Here is a 16,079-nt window from a genome sequence, read left to right as displayed (position 1 = left end):
TACATATTTAAATTTTATGTCGATTGGCTGAAACTATAAAGCTATATTTTCTTTCTTACAGTTTTTATTAGCTATTTTATTTGCACTTTAGTTGTTTTCAATGCAAGAGCACTAGTTCTGGTATAACTAGAAAGAACCTACATGTTTGCTTAACAATAGCACCAAAATCTATTTAAAAACTTTGAACCGGTAAGCACAATCAATGTAAAATTATCAAAGTAACCCAATTGTTTCTGAAAATCTTCAAACATGTGTACTTGCATAACATAACAAGTCTAACACTTGTTATTTGCTTTTTTTGCATGGTAGTCATGGAAACTAGTGAACAAAATCGATTAACGTAAGAAAACACGATTTTTTCATTGATTGTGTTATCATTATAATACCGATATCTCAGCTCATGAAAGAGATAGCTCAAAACTGTCTTAAGCCGAAATAATCTACACAAAATTTGCTATAAAACAAGGGAATTGCGAATCGCAGGAAAAAATTCAAAATCCTTATAAATTGAGCATTTTTGAAAAAGTTGGTGAAAAAAATCGCGATTTTTTGATATTTTAACCTTTGCCAAATATATAAAATCAGCTTTGATGACCTAAACTCCCTCCAAACTTTGTTTGCGGGACCCAGAACTATGATTTACTTTGATTGATGACTTTTATTTCTTTTATTTTTCAACTCATATTAGCATTTTTTGGTAAAAATACCAAAAATTGTCCATTTTTCATAAAACCGATGCGTGCAACCTCTAAATATTTTTTGATTGAGTTTCCATGTATGGAACTATTGTTGCTAGGACCCTAATCTATCATTCTAAGGGTGAGCAAGTTAACTTTTTCACACTTTTTCTATTTTGGGACACCCTAATATACATACATACACACAAACATACATAATATCTATTCGTCGAACTAAGTTGATTGTTATATGTGACTCAACCCTCCGAGCCTTTTATCGAGAATTCGTTTTTTAAGTGAACATTTAGCCTTTCAGTACACTTAGGTATACGAGAAAGGCAAAACCTTCCCCATTTGCAAAATAAAACCATTTTTTGATCTACCGACTGTACAAGGATACCACAAGATCGTCTAGTAATGGATTTGTTTAAGGCTTAAAGGGGCGTCATCAGCATCATTGCTCTCAAACTTTGAAGATGCAAATGACGAGTTCTACTGCATGAGATGGGCTGGAAATTTGATCGTTTATATGCTTACATGTGATGAACAATCGACTAAATTTTCAGTTTGATCAGTCCACTGGAACCGGAGATTTGCATCGTCAAAATTTTGAGGGTAATGATGATGAAAAAGACGAAAGATAGCCAAATTAAGTGTTTCCAATTTCTAAGCGTCGCAAGCTTAATATATAGACAGTGAACTTTACTCCCGACCTGTAATTCAATGCCTTGAAGACAGAGAACGTAGCGGGGTGGAAGGATCCAGAGAATTGAGCATAGAAGCAGGAAAGCACCTTTATTTGCATTCACTCGAAGATCGGTTTACCATAACAAAGACAGGCAGAGTGGCTACTACAGAACTCTCGAACAAGGATGAATAACCACCGAAGGGGAGGAGGGTAAGATGTGGCGCATTATATTCTTTCTAAGCTACCGACAAAGTGAAGTGTGGTGAACCGCAACGACATTATACCTACACCATCTATCTACCACAGCCAGTCCATAGGAAGGAAGGAAGTGTGTCCTACTCCTATACCCACTCATGTTAAAGAGGCGGCAGTCACATTTACATAATGGCTCAGGAATTGCGGTTAGACGGTGACTATGCTTCTGCTTGTACCGTTTCGCATCGTGGCCTCTTCAAGGGAAAGTGAGTGAAACAATGTTATCCTAGGTTTTCCACAGGTGATCGATAACGATGAATATTTAACGCCCCCTGCTGGTGGAAGCGTTTAATTATGGCGGCAACTCTCTTTTTACGTCAAATCGTTTGTGAACAGGTGTAGTACCTTTTAATCTCCAGGTCTACATCGCCAGAACCCCTTCATCGAAACTGTGACAAATTGGTTTCATCCTCGAACGGCATCTCAGCCCCAAACCACTTGAATGATGGCCAAAAATCCATCCCCCATTGCCGGCATTTATCCCGGTTCGTTGTCACTCATAATTGAATGGAAATTTACGGACGTACAGGTGGTTGATCTCGTCGGTTGCCGTCAGTGTAACGCCTGTCTTACTCGTCTATTTCGGCTGGCTGCGTGGTGGTGGACATGTCCATTCGCTCTTTCGAGGAATTTATTTTGAGCTAGCTTTGGGTGATTGGTCGGGACAAGCGGATGCTACACACGAGCCGGAAAGATTGATTGGAACCATCAATTTGGGAAGCGGCAGACGTGACACGACAACTCGCTAGACCACCATGATAATCACAACGCCGCATCGTCAACAGCGAAAGGCTATTTACTCCGTCCATGGCGTCCATCAAGGAATAACCGATGGGTGATCATGCTTTGCTGATGGGACATGGAAAATCAAACGTCTTAATAGTTCTTGGAATTTTTCAATGAATTAGGCGGTCATGAATTTGTGGGATCTTACGGTGACATGGTACATCACAGAATAGGAATCAATGACATTTTGTTTTAGAGAAATGTGTGCCTACCGTTTTCGAGGTTATAATTCTGCAGCAAAGCAGCAAAAAAAAGTACCATCACACTCACTGCATGGCACATTTCTAGACAAATATTCGCTTTGGTGGCTGAGAGCCTAATGATTCTCATTCCACTCATTTCGTGATTCAAAATGTCGCACGCCAAAGAAGCACCAATAATGTATGCTTGGGCTTCTGAAATAATAGAAAACCATATGAATTTTCGAGTTGCTCTATGAGAACTAGGCTCTGTGAAAGTTTTATTTTTTTAAACAAGAAAAAATATATACAAACGTGTACAACCGAATGTATAACGAATATCCATTCACCTTCACAATGGGGCGTCCATTTTTGGCACCATCCACAACATTCTTGGATAGGTTGTGCCAGATTTTTCACCACTGCCGGTGCTGCCGCCTCGAACATTCATCTAATTTTAATTGAAACTTGAATAATTTATCCCTACTCATCCGATCCCGGCTTTGAAAACAAAACCCAGAACCACAGAAAGGCGGAAATTGTGTCTAACGAGCGAACACGAGTGGTTTCCGGACACCGCCACACCGCCGATTAGCGTGGCTTCGGCCACACTTGAAAGGCCTAATTGAGTCTCTAATATACCCGTGTAATTCCACTAGAGGATTATCCACTCCAGCGATAAATGGATTCGGACTTACATTTATCACCTGGAGCTAATCCCATTACGGCGGATAGGGGCTGCCAGGGGTGAGTGAGTACCAAAATGGCTTGTGGGATACTCGGTTGCCGAGGTTGAGGATTAGAGAGCCCATAAAGCCGCAGTGGTAAAGACGCGAGTATTCACCAAGACCATGCTGATGGTGTTGGGCTCGATTTTTGCTTGAGTTCCTTGGGCATTATTATAAGCGTGGGACATGGAAAAGGCTGGGTTTCAGATTGTGATCCACTAGCCTTTGCCCAGCAATTCCTATCCCTACCTTCGTGTATCAGAAGGCCTTCTGATACCTGATACCTCCGTGTGGTGCCGGCTGGAAACTACGAGCAACGTTAGGAATAAGCGGGTAACCAACCAGAGTGGGAACTTTGGCTGTAGTCTGATTGGTAAAGGGGGAGGGGCTGGTTTGCTTCTGCAAACCTGAGCATCTGTTCTGCAGCAGGAGCGGCTCACAACAGCGTCTGATCCCCATGTTAGGGGCGGCTGATCAACGTCCGAGTGCCAGGGAAGATCTCTAAGCTTAACTGTGCACTAACGTCTTCCGGGAAGTAGGGGGTTGGTGTCAGGTCCTATGAGCCAGCCGCAACAAAAAAAAACAATGTAACTGAAAAATCAGCAACAGAATAATAACAACCCGAGCGAACCAAATGGACTGGCGATTGGAAACTCGGTACGTGGAGCGGCTGATCTCTCAACTGCATTGGGAGCACCCGCATACTCAGCGATCTACTGAAGGACCGTTGATTCGGCATCGTAGCGCTGTAGGAGGTGTATTAGACAGGATCCATGGTGCGAACGTTTAGAGGTAATCATACCATCTACCGGAGCTGCGACATCACTCGCGAGCTGGGAACAGCTTTCACCGTGATAGGTGATTTGCAGAGGTACGTGATCGGTTGGCGCCCGACCGACGAATGAATGTGCAGGTTAAGGATCAAGGGCCGATTCTTCAACTTCAGCTTAATGAACGTGCAAAGTCCACATCCCGGAAGCACTGATGATGAGAAGGATGCGTTTCACACGTTGCTCGAACGCGAGTACAACCGCTGCCCAAGCTACGACGTCAACATCATCATAGGACATCTAAACGCTCAGGTAGGCCAGGAGGAGAAATTCAGACCAACGATTGGAAAGCTTAGCGCCCACCAGCAGACGAACGAAAACGTCCTACGACTCATTGATTTCGCCGCCTCCAGACATATAGACATAGCAGCACCTTTTTCCAACACAGCCTCCCTTATCGTTACACCTGGCGTAGGATGGCCCAAACTTATATGAAAAACAAAAATTTTAAAAAATGCCAAGTCTTACCTCCTTAATCAGTTGTTTTGGACTCCCAGAAGCTACGTTCAAAATTTGAGCAAAATCGATAAAGCCTAAGGGGGCGCTCAACAAGCTTAAAGTGTGTATGGGAAATCGTGGCCAAATGTATGCAGAAATCTTAAATTTTCGAATTTTGCCGCTAGGTGGCGCTGTAAGCATTCCATATTCAAACCCATTGGTACTTTTGTAGGTGACTATATACCAAACAACTTTGCCGAAGACCGCAAAGTGATTTAACGTCTGTGATAAAAGTTGAACCCTAGGTAAAATGAGGCGAAGTATTGAGATTTCATTATTGATATTATTCCTTCACATGTACTGGAAAAATATCAATAATGTTTCACCTCACTTTACCTAGGGTATAACTTTTTTTCACAGATGTTGGATCACTTTGCGGTCTTCGGCAAAGTTGTTTGGCATATAGTCACCTACAAAAATACCAAAGGGTTTCAATATTGAATGCTTACAGCGTCACCTAGCGGCAAAATTCGAAAACTTAAGATTTCTGCATACATTTGGCCAAGATTTCCCATACAAACTTCAAACTCGTTGAGCGCCTCCTTATGCTTTATCGATTTTGCTCAAATTTTGAACGTAGCTTCTGGGAGTTCAAAATAACTGATTCAAGAGGTAAGACATGGCATTTTTCAAAATTTTTGTTTTTCATATAAGTGCGGACAACCTTAACCTGAAGATCACCACAGCAGACGGAATCTCAAATCGACCACGTTCTGATTGACGAACGGATTTCTCCGACATTATCGACGTCAGGACCTATCGTGGCGCAAACATCGACTCCGACCATTATCTGGTAATGGTCAAACTGCGCCCGAAACTCTCCGTCATCAACAATGTACGGTACCGACGACTGCCACGATACAACCTAGAGCGACTAAAACAACCGGATGTCGCCTCAGCATACACGCAGAATCTCGAGGCCGCGTTGCCAGACGAGGACGAGCTCGATGAGGCCCCTCTAGAGGACTGCTGCAGTACAGTGAAAGCAGCTATCAATGACGTAGCCGAGAGAAACATCGGGTACGTGGAACGGAATCGACGAAACGAATGGTTCGACGAAGAGTGCAGAACGGTTTTGGAGGAGAAGAACGCAACGCTGGCGGTAATGCTACAGCAAGGGATCCGACAGAACGTGGAACGCTACAAAAAGAAGCGGAAACAGCAGACCCGCCTCTTTCGGGAGAAAAAGCGCCGGCTGGAGGAAGCGTAGTGCGAAAAAATGAAACTGCTGCGCCGTTCCCAAGAAACACGGAAGTTCTATCAGAAGCTCAACGCATCCCACAACGGCTTCCTGTCGCAAGCCGAAATATTAAGGGATAAGGACGGAGGCCTCTTGACGGACGGACGGACGTGAGATGATCGAAAGGTGGAAGCAGCACTTAGACGAGCACCTGAATAGCGTGGAGGACGTAGGAACGCGGGACCACAACAACGGAGGGAACAATTACGTTAATGCAGAAGACGACCGGAAAAAGCCGATTCCCACGCTGAGGGAAGTTAAGGCGCCGTACAAAGTGTAAGGATGCCATTCATCGCTCAAAACCAACAAAGCAGCTGGTGAGGATGGTATCGCAGCTGAACTCATCACGATGGGCCCAGAAAAATTGACCACCTGTCTGCACCAGTTGACAGTCAAGATCTGGGAAACTGAACAGCTACCGGAGGAGTGGAAGCAAGGGGTAATCTGCCCCATCCACAAGAAAGGCGACAATTTGGTATGCAATAACTTCAGAGTGATCACCATTTTGAATGCTGCCTACAAATTGCTATTATCGATAACGATAATCAAACGATGAATCAACGGGAAGAACCTAGGGAAGAACATTTTACGATAAATTTAGTAACCTTAGTGACGGCATCAACAACAGTTCAAATCACAAATATTTTTTTTTTCGGAGACCTTATAGAGTCGATAATCTCCACAGTTAGCTGTATTGCCGATGATGAATCCATCTGAAGACGTTGTTGTTATCGATGATGAACGATAATAGACGTTAACTTCACCGGCGATAAATATCATTTATCGATTAACAACCTTGGTCCCAAGGCATCACCTGTTTATCGATTTCAAAGCGGCATACGACAGTATCGACCGCATAGAGCTATGGGATGATACACAAATTATGCCACCCAAAAATCGACCTTTTTCCACCCCCCCCCCCCTCCTCCCTACAAGCGTGACGTTATTGGTATACGGCCCTTGTGAAGAATCATGGGCAACCGTTGAAAACAAGAACGTTAGGTAGTGAGTAAACTGAGACTTCTGTTTGTATGTGACTTTATTTTTATGATGATTTTGTTCCTTTACACATATTTATCGCTTGTATTGATTTGGTTCACTTTCGTAGTTCCGGCGAAACACCAGACGCTGTTTCTCCAACCCTACCGGTAGTCTCTAAGGTGGCCTCATTCTATTTTATTGCTAACCGTTCCACGGATTGTTGAAAAAGTCGCTGTTTGATGTGTCAGATCCATGAGTTTGGATCACTTTTATATTTGATTATTTTCAACGGGACACCCGGTACTGATTCCGGAGCACTACCGGTTGTCCAAAATATGGTCTGACACTCTTTCATTGGTTACCTAAAAAGCCACGATTTGATGTATCGCAAGTATGCATTTGATTCATTTTTACATTTGACCACTTCCGGGACACTACCGGTTGTATCAAATATGGTCTGAGACTACATATGTTCTCACGAATCCTTCATCAAGTTATCAAAAAAGCTGCTATTTGATGTACCGCTTATTCGACACTTTTTAATTCGTACCCCGCTGTCGAATTAAAAGAGTGAAAAGTGTTAGTTCGGCCTCGCCGGTCGGGGAATGAAATCCGGGTGACGCGGTTTGTGCTTCGTTCGACGGAGTGAAACCCAAACAACTAGCGGTGGAGGCACATGATCTGGTGAGCTTTCATGCTATAGTTTACTGTGAAGAATAGTTTTTATCTTAAATTTAAATTTAAATAGTTTATAATTTTTTTTTTATTTGATGCGCACTCTGATTAGTCCGTCACTTCAAGTAACAGAATTTACTCCTCAAGATTTTATGTAAACTAGATTAAGTTCTGAGAGTGAACATTGAGCGACCATTTGACGCGAGTGTTGGATTGTTTTCTTTATCTGTGAAGCGAATAGTGACGAATCAATTTGAATAGCCTGTTGCGTAGGTTGTAGTAAATATGTAAATATTAGGCCATTACTTGATGATTGTTTACTTTCCACGTTAAGTGAAAAATGGCGCGGTGGTGTGTATGGCGTTTTACTAAATCGGAAATTTGTACCACTTGCCGGGGTAAATCTTCACAGATAAAAATAATGAAATTTACACGTCATGTAAACTTAATTTTAGTCATGTAAACTTAGTATTATGATGGTTTACGTGAAATATTATGTAAATTTGTGTTATATGTCATGTAAACTCTCAGAGTCATGCTGAATTACATGACATATAATGGAAGTTTACATGATATTTCATGACATTTACATCCTTGTTTACATCATATGTTATGTAAACTTCTGTGATATCCCGCGCTCCAATTATGTGCATCATGTGTCACGGAATTTTACACTCTTTTTTCGATCTGTGTTAGCCCAAAGATATCATCCCTACTAACTAGCATTTCTATCTACACTCGATTCAAGCATTGCTGAGTAAGTCTAAGTTAAGCTTCACGTTCAGTGTATTTCTGTGTGGAATAGACTAAAGGTTTCTGCTCCCTAGTGGAGTGGAGGCGCGATAGAATTTTCTTTTTGGCTAGTTCTTGCGTCGAAAAGTGGTCGGTTGCTAACGGCGGTTTGTGTATATTGATCCATTGTCAAATCATATCACCAACCATAGGTGACTCCCGGACTGACAATGTACCTTACCCTACTAACAAAAAATTCCTTCCTGAGACAAACGTGGAGATGCAGCGAGTCGCGGTCTTTATAACAACGTTTGTCTTACTAACATTCCCTTCCATCCTCGATGACCGTAAGGACGTGGCCGGCGCCGTTATTGACCTTACTAAAGTTGAGAACTGTGAACATTGACAATAGTAAGGTAGTCCCAAGCTCTATTCATTGGTTCTTTGTGCAATTTCGATTCCTCTGGTCAATCGCGGATGAGCAACTACGAATTGTGCGGTCATCTATGCTCATGCTCAATGCTCATGCGTACCCCGCTGTCGAATAAAAAAAAAATAGCATATGTCACAGCGTTCTACACAAATTTGGTCCTATCCGACACCTGATCCATCTGGAGATCAACTGGAATGAACTCCGGGTCGCAATTTGATGTGGCGCATGCATGCTTTTGCTTCCCTTCTACATTTGACCGCTTCCGGTGGGACCCCCGTAACCGGTTCCGGTACACTACCGGTTGCTTTTTTTTGATTACCTAAAAAGCTGCGATTTGATGCGCATGGGTTTGGTTTGGTTCACTTTTATATTTGGTCGCTTTCAGCGGGACACCCGGAACCGGTTCCGGATCACTACTGGTTCAGATATGGTCTGACCAGAGTTTAAAATTTTCATTTTCAAGAGTGAAATTCAACGTGAATTTTGAAGATTCTCAACTGAGGGATCAAAATAAAATTCATTTTGGTGAATGAATTTTTTCACCTATTCATTCATTTTTCTGTCACTGACAATTTTCACTGAGAAACAAAACTGGGCCGTAACTCTCGATTATACTTCCAATTACCTCAAAACTTGTGTATAGTAGTTAATTAGAATATTAATTATGTTCTCTATTTGTCCATTTTGTCGGATTGTGCGCATTAGCGGAGCCAGCATTTTCTTTTTTCTTACTCACTCTCCTAAACGTGCACGAGAAAGAAAAAAATGGAAGAGGAGGCAGATTGCCCCCTCTTTCATCCCGTCCTTTCTCTTGCATGTTTAGGAGAGTGAGTGATATAAAGGAAAAAGCTGGCTCCGCTAATGATTGTGCGTCTGATAACAGAAATTGGATATTTTACGACGTGCGAAAAAATATTCATGACAGAGAATTGAATGAAAAAAGAGAAGCATTCAGCTGACAATGAATGTGGCCAAACACGAATGAAAAAATGAGAATGTCAATCTTCTCTTTCAATCTTCGAATTTTTTACTCTCTGGGTCTGACCCCATGTTACTGCTTACCGTTTATCAGGTTATTGAAAATGCCGCACGGTGTTAAAATTTTGATTATTATCGAACTTTCATGTACCTTGGATTTTTCTTCATAGAATGTTAGAATTTCGGCTATAATTCATAAATGCAAAATTTGAAAATATTCTATCGAGTTTTTGGCTATTTTCCATACTAAAAATCAATAATTACTATTTTAGCCCAAAAAACGTCCCATACAAAATGTATGGAAAAATTTTCGCCGATGAAATATTTTCTAGTTTTCCGATTATGAATATATTGCCCAAATACTAATCATTTTCGAAGAAAAATCCGAGGTACATTAATGTTCGATAATCATCGAAATTTTGACACCGTGTGCCGCGGTTTGACGTGTTGAATGCACGGGTTTATTTCAATTATATTTGGTCACTTCCGGCGGGACACCCGGAACCCTGTAGATGTGGTCTAAGGCTATTTTCCTACCTACCGTTCATCAGGTTTTCGAAAATGCCGCGGTTTGATGTGTCGCATGTAGGGTTTGGTTGCATTTTCATATCTGGCCCTTCTTGGGGTATTGGTCCGGAACACCTAAATGGCAATAATTCTGGAACGGCTGGACCGATTCGAACCATTTTCAATAGGAAACAATGGGACCAGATTCCGAGTCGAATGAACCATCGGTCATTAAATTCGGTTAAGGTTTACTGTCAAAAAGTGTTTTTTTTTTGTGCACACACATACTTACACAGAGACATCACCTCAACTTGTCGAACTGAGTTGATTGGTATATGTTACTAGACCTTCTGGGCCTTTTATCAAAAGGTCATTTTTGGCTTTCCAGTACACTTAGAGTAGGAGAAAGACAAAACGATTCCAAATCGCTAGCCTTGTATGGAAAGTAAAAAAAATGCGCTCAACTCTATTTATTTTTCAAATTTATCGAATGAAATTTGTGTAAATATCCTTTGTATTTACTAGAATGTGATCATTTTCGTGTTATCGACGAATGATAACTGCTACTTATTAAGAGGTTGTAGAGTACGAACCTCCCGACTAAATTGGAAAAACAAAATTATTACATATTGTGTTCTTTCGTTACAATGGTTTTTGTAACAACGGTTGTTATAAAACATGTACCATTAGTTGTTAAAATAACAAAAATTCTAACAATCGTTCCAATTAAAACATATATGATATATAATCATAACAAGATTGTATCAAATTGTGTTAACAACCAAATATAAATATTTAAATATATAAATATATAACAACTTGTTGTGTAACAAGTTCTGTTATATATTTCAGAATAAATTTGTTACAAGTTTTGTTATAAATCTCTTGGCTCAAGTTACCAAAACTCCAATTTTTTTTACGAAAACAAAAACGAATACTTTAAATTCTGAAATAGTTTTGTTACAAAAAGTATAACAAAGATTGCAATTAACGTGTTACTAAATTACGTTAGAGGCAATTATATCACAATGTATAATATATCAAATGTTGTTATACATCTGTGTGAATAAATGAAACAAGTCTTGTTTTAATTTTGGTACTAAGATTAAAACATATGGTCATATAATCTTGTTATGAATTTTCACGTGGAGAAATCCTTATAACATAATTACATTAAGGTTGAAGGATTCGTCATTGATATAATCGTAATCATTGAAATTCAAAAGGCAGTTTTCTCGTTCAAAACACAAATGTTCGTTATGAAAATGTATTCATCGCGTTTCAGATGGAAAATGGAATGCAGTGAATACATTTTCATAATGAATATTTGTGCACGAGAAAACTGCTTTCGAAATTTCAATGATGACGATAATATTAATGACGAATCCTTCAACCTTAACTATTGTTATTTCCAACAACAGTTGTTTTAATTTTGTTATGATCTTGTTATGTGGTCGGGCTGTTTTCTTGACGCTGACGTTTTCGCATCGGTGCAAGTTTAAGATTTTCGGACGGCTTTTTTTATTTGGCGATTTGAAGGAGGTCGCATGTTCTTTTTTTTGTTTTCGTCGCGAGTAGTTATTTACCCAAATGAACTTTTATTATGTCCACGGAAATTCAAAATGTTTTGTTTATTAGACAGTTAAAACAAAGATCGCAATAAAAATGTGGTACACTCAGCTCCATCAGTAAAGTGTAGAATTAGCTATAATTTAACGTTAATAAATACAAAAAAGAGCTCTATCAGAAACATTTTAATTGAAAGTACCCATAGATTGAATTCATCTACGAATGCTGATCGGCTCTATTTTTGCGAGGCTCCTTGCTTGATCTTATCTCTGTATAGCACTCATAAAAATGGTTTACATCCCACAAGCATATCAAAACCTAAAGTTCTATTCAATGTGCTAACCTTCAAAGAACACATTTCTTGGCTCCCAATGCTACTTTTTTATCTCGCCCATTGAGCAATCTTGCATTCTAATTACACATCTACTAGTGTCGTCCCTAAAATAAAACAACTTTTTGCTCTCAATTTCATTAAGTACCCACCTCAGGAAAAATTCGGCTCAAAGTCGTCGTGCTTTCAATGCCACTCACAGCTCCTTCGCGATAGCTTGGCTGTTAATTATGTCGCTGCTCGGCTCGGTGCGGTATTTTGATGATACCTGCCGTTGTTGGTAGTTGCTGCTGATATCGTTGCGTTCCACTTTTTTTCTGTCTGTATGTCACCACCGCCGTACACTAGAAATCTTCACTTCCGTCGCGAGTGCCACGCGAGAAGTTATAACAGAAATTATATATAATTCGCCGTTCTAGTTGGCCGTCGTCGCCGTCGGTTTGCCACAGGAAATGGTGTCTAGGCCCGATCGCGAGCTGTGATGTTCCACCGTCGTCGTCGTCGTCGTGCAGCCGGGCTATTTTTTAACGATACTTTATTTCACCAAATTTTCGCAAGCTTCGTCGCCCCCTTTTCACGTCCCCGTCGGCGATGCGTGGCGTTTTATGATATTTTGCGCTAGCGTATAATCCAACTATAAATTTTTCTTCTGCTTCGGTGTCTCCTCTTTTCACATTTCAGCATATAGGTTTTTTATGATCTTCGTTTTTTATGCAAACTTCTCCAATAACGATCAACGCGTAACGATTATTTCACTTTTACTGCATTTTTCACTGATGAATTTTCCCACGATGAAAGAATTCTAAATATTTCGCATGTATTTTCAGTTTTTCACCTCTCACACACTTCACTACTTGTATCAGTAACAATTACAGCTACTTCTAGAAAATATCTCTCAAAGGAGTTAAATTAATGAATTCTCTCAGCACACCTTCCGCCGTTTTGAATTTCCGAATACTTTCCTTTCACACTTTATCTTTCTTCGTCACGGTTTCTGAAATTCCAGCCGCATATGCCTCAGCGAGAAATCCACGTAAGGATAAAATTTCGTCAGGTTTTCAAATTTTCTTCGAACACGTAACCGATTTCGTCACCACACTCGTGTACTCCACCGTTGTTACTCAACCTGAGTTTTTTCACTCCAGGATAATCACATCAGAGCCTCTGACTCACACACAAAGACCCACAAAGTTGCAGCAAATTCACACCATCAAACTACGAAATCTTCGCCAAATTTGACCTGCTAGTGCTAGGGCCCCAAGTTGCACTCACTTCTGAGCACCCAACACACTTGCCCTTTGTAGTCTTCTCGTATATAAAGTGCACTCCTCACTCCCAGCACCGTCCTCCTCCCAGCGCCAAGCCTCTATGAAAATAAATTAATCTAGCACACAGGAGAATCTACAGCCAAGGAAAAAAACGGACCCACACCGCACCAACCCGGGATGATGCACGGACCACTAGTGAAGTGAAATGTTTTTCCCATGAATATCCGCAGCGAACTGAATTTTCGTCCCAACGACGGTTGGGGTAAACGTTTCTCGTTCGTTCGGGTCTTGCTTTTTGCTCCCCAAAAGGCGAGTTTTCCGATACCGACCACCGGGTGGCACACGGATCGCCGAAGGAAAAACAACCCCCCAGAAAGCATGCGTCGTCTTTCGGTGCCCGATTGATATGACTCAATCACACATTCTCTCTCGCGCGCGGTTTTCTTCCTTATTGCAACTGACGTATCATCGATGGAAAGCCGAGCGCAGTGCTATGGGGATGGCCAAGGATCGTCGAATTTGATAGGTCGTTGAACTTGGAGGGCTAATTATTTGCCGTTATGAATTGACAATCTCTAAAATTATGATAAAGTTTATGTAAAGTAATAGAAATGTTCTCAGAGGCTTGTGGCTGCGCCGTAAGCTTATGGATGTGCTTCTGCCACAATTTTTTTCCAAATCATAGGGGGAAAAATCTGCACAACAAACACCTAAACAGGAAGGTTAGGGTAGTGTGGGGATAAGGCCGTCTTCTACAACAGTAGTAAAAGCCAGGAATACTCTCTTCTCGACCCACTAAAACACATTTCTATGGTCGCCAAACCCTTCGTCTCTCCGGAACCACCAAGAAGGCATTGCTTCAGAGAGGGGCTAGTGTACATCGCACCCTCAAGGTTAGCTGCGTAGCCTGCAGCAACGAACATCGATGACTCGCTTTGGAGAGTCCATCACGGTAGCATGCTGGCGCTTAGCCAGTTTCCCGAGTGGTCCTCACCACTCCCTTTGTCCTCGGAAGACGGGCAGGGTCAACCCCGCCCGCGCCCAACTGCTTGGCAGACATCAAGAACTGATGCCCACGAGCAACCCGATCTGACCTGCTGAAGGCAAGGGAATCACTACCCTCCAAGCCCTATCAGCTACACCAGAAGGTTGCTGGCAGCAAGGTCTCCACCTGCCCCGTAAGCCAGTGGCCTCCCATTTCTAGGATGGACTCGCCTAGGCATGGTCGCATCACACACACGTGAGAGAACCGCTACCAGCTCGTCGCCGTCTAAACCAAGTAAGTTTCGCTCACGACGGAGCGCCTCCCTAAATAACCTTTCTTCAAAGTATGATGTCTTCCACCTGCGAGGGCTTGGCCTTGGCCTAGCCGCCTCTTCCTCTACCCGCTGCCTGCAGCACACCGCTATGAGTATATCCATCGTCTACCCTCCAGTTCGAACTACTTGTTAGGCCAGGACTACAAAAAGTAACGTCAATGATTTGCTCCGCACCGTTCCGACTGTAGGTGTAGGTACTCTTGGTACCGACGTTAGCCAGATCGACATTTAGCATGTCCTGCGGCGTATCAGCTCTAGAGACACCAGACGCCCAGCTAGATCCAAGGTGGTAGCCCCATCAGCGTGGTCGTCCCAGTGTTGGCTGGGACGTTAAACAGAACTGGCACGATGGCCCTCCGGCGAAACAGGAGTATTGGCGTAGGCCCAATAAGCCACCCGTGAAAATCCCCATTACGAATAACAAAGAAGAAAATACGACTCGATACAATCGACAAAGACCCACGCGACGAAAAAAGGACTACTAATTAATGTGTTAATGAGTTGGTTAATTTTCATTCGATGACAACTCAAACTAAAAGTTATCCTTCAAGCTGCGCTAACCGCTTACACTGCCGTCAACTGTCTTCTGTAGACCACAAATGCTATAAGCGACGAGAAGGCTGTGTTCCAGTAGAGATGCTATGTCAACAAGAAGAAGTAAAAGATTTAATAATCCTGCTGTAAAATGCAAAAAAAACCCTAATTAATCCACCTAGCGGTGATGGCGCCTTTCTCGTGCCTTCGAAACCCTATTTCAATCATAGCGTTTACCTGGCTTTCAATGTTTGAGCCTCAAACTCTTAAGAAAAAGACGCTATCTTGAATTTGAAGCCGCCATTTAGGATTAAAGATTGCCATCTTGGATGTTCTGGTCGCCATTTTTGGAATCCAGACATCATTCCCATACCAAATATACCAATAATACATTGTTTCAGGCCCTAAAACTCAATTAAACAGTCGCGATATTGAATTCGGAGCCGCCATCTTAAATTTTAGATCGCCATTTTGGATATCCTGATCGCCATTTTGGACTCTGGAAGTCTTCCCCTGTAGCATACCATTAACGTAAATGCCATAACATTGAGGACCGACTGTAGCAAACCAATCATACCCACACCGAAAATAACAAACAAGTGCAAGAGCGCACTGTTATGCAATATCAACAGAACATATGGAAGTCATTAACCATACCAAATATGCCAATATTGCACGGTTTTAGAGCCGAAAACTTCATTAAACATCCGCTAGAGCTTAAATCTCCATCAAACAGCCGCCATCTTGAAACTGAAGCCGCCATCTTGGATTTTAGATCGCCATCTTGTACATTCTGGTCGACATTTTTTGACTCCGGACATCTTCCATGGTGTAAGAGCCTTAAACTTCTTTAAACAGAAGCCATCTTGAA

General features: G+C 41.7%; 1 protein-coding gene across 22 annotated transcripts in view; it reads right to left on the bottom strand.

Moving 5' to 3' along the window:
* Positions 1–13,699, bottom strand: part of LOC115253727 (glutamate-gated chloride channel) — a 773,621-nt gene extending 759,922 nt beyond the window's left edge. For 5 of the 22 annotated variants that reach the window (XM_062852734.1, XM_062852743.1, XM_062852744.1 and 2 more), the window contains exon 1: positions 12,240–13,698. The gene's annotated coding sequence lies outside the window, so the exon portion shown is untranslated. Of the gene's footprint in view, positions 1–12,239 lie in introns of all 22 variants that reach the window. The other 17 variants (XM_062852745.1, XM_062852746.1, XM_062852747.1 and 14 more) reach the window with 6 other exon arrangements.
* Positions 13,700–16,079: the final 2,380 nt, after the last annotated feature.

The sequence above is a fragment of the Aedes albopictus genome, chromosome 2 (assembly GCF_035046485.1).
Source record: "Aedes albopictus strain Foshan chromosome 2, AalbF5, whole genome shotgun sequence".
In the NCBI taxonomy this organism is placed as follows: Eukaryota; Metazoa; Arthropoda; class Insecta; order Diptera; family Culicidae; genus Aedes; species Aedes albopictus.
Note: the sequence above shows the minus strand (reverse complement) of the source record. Positions and strands in the feature narration are given on the sequence as shown.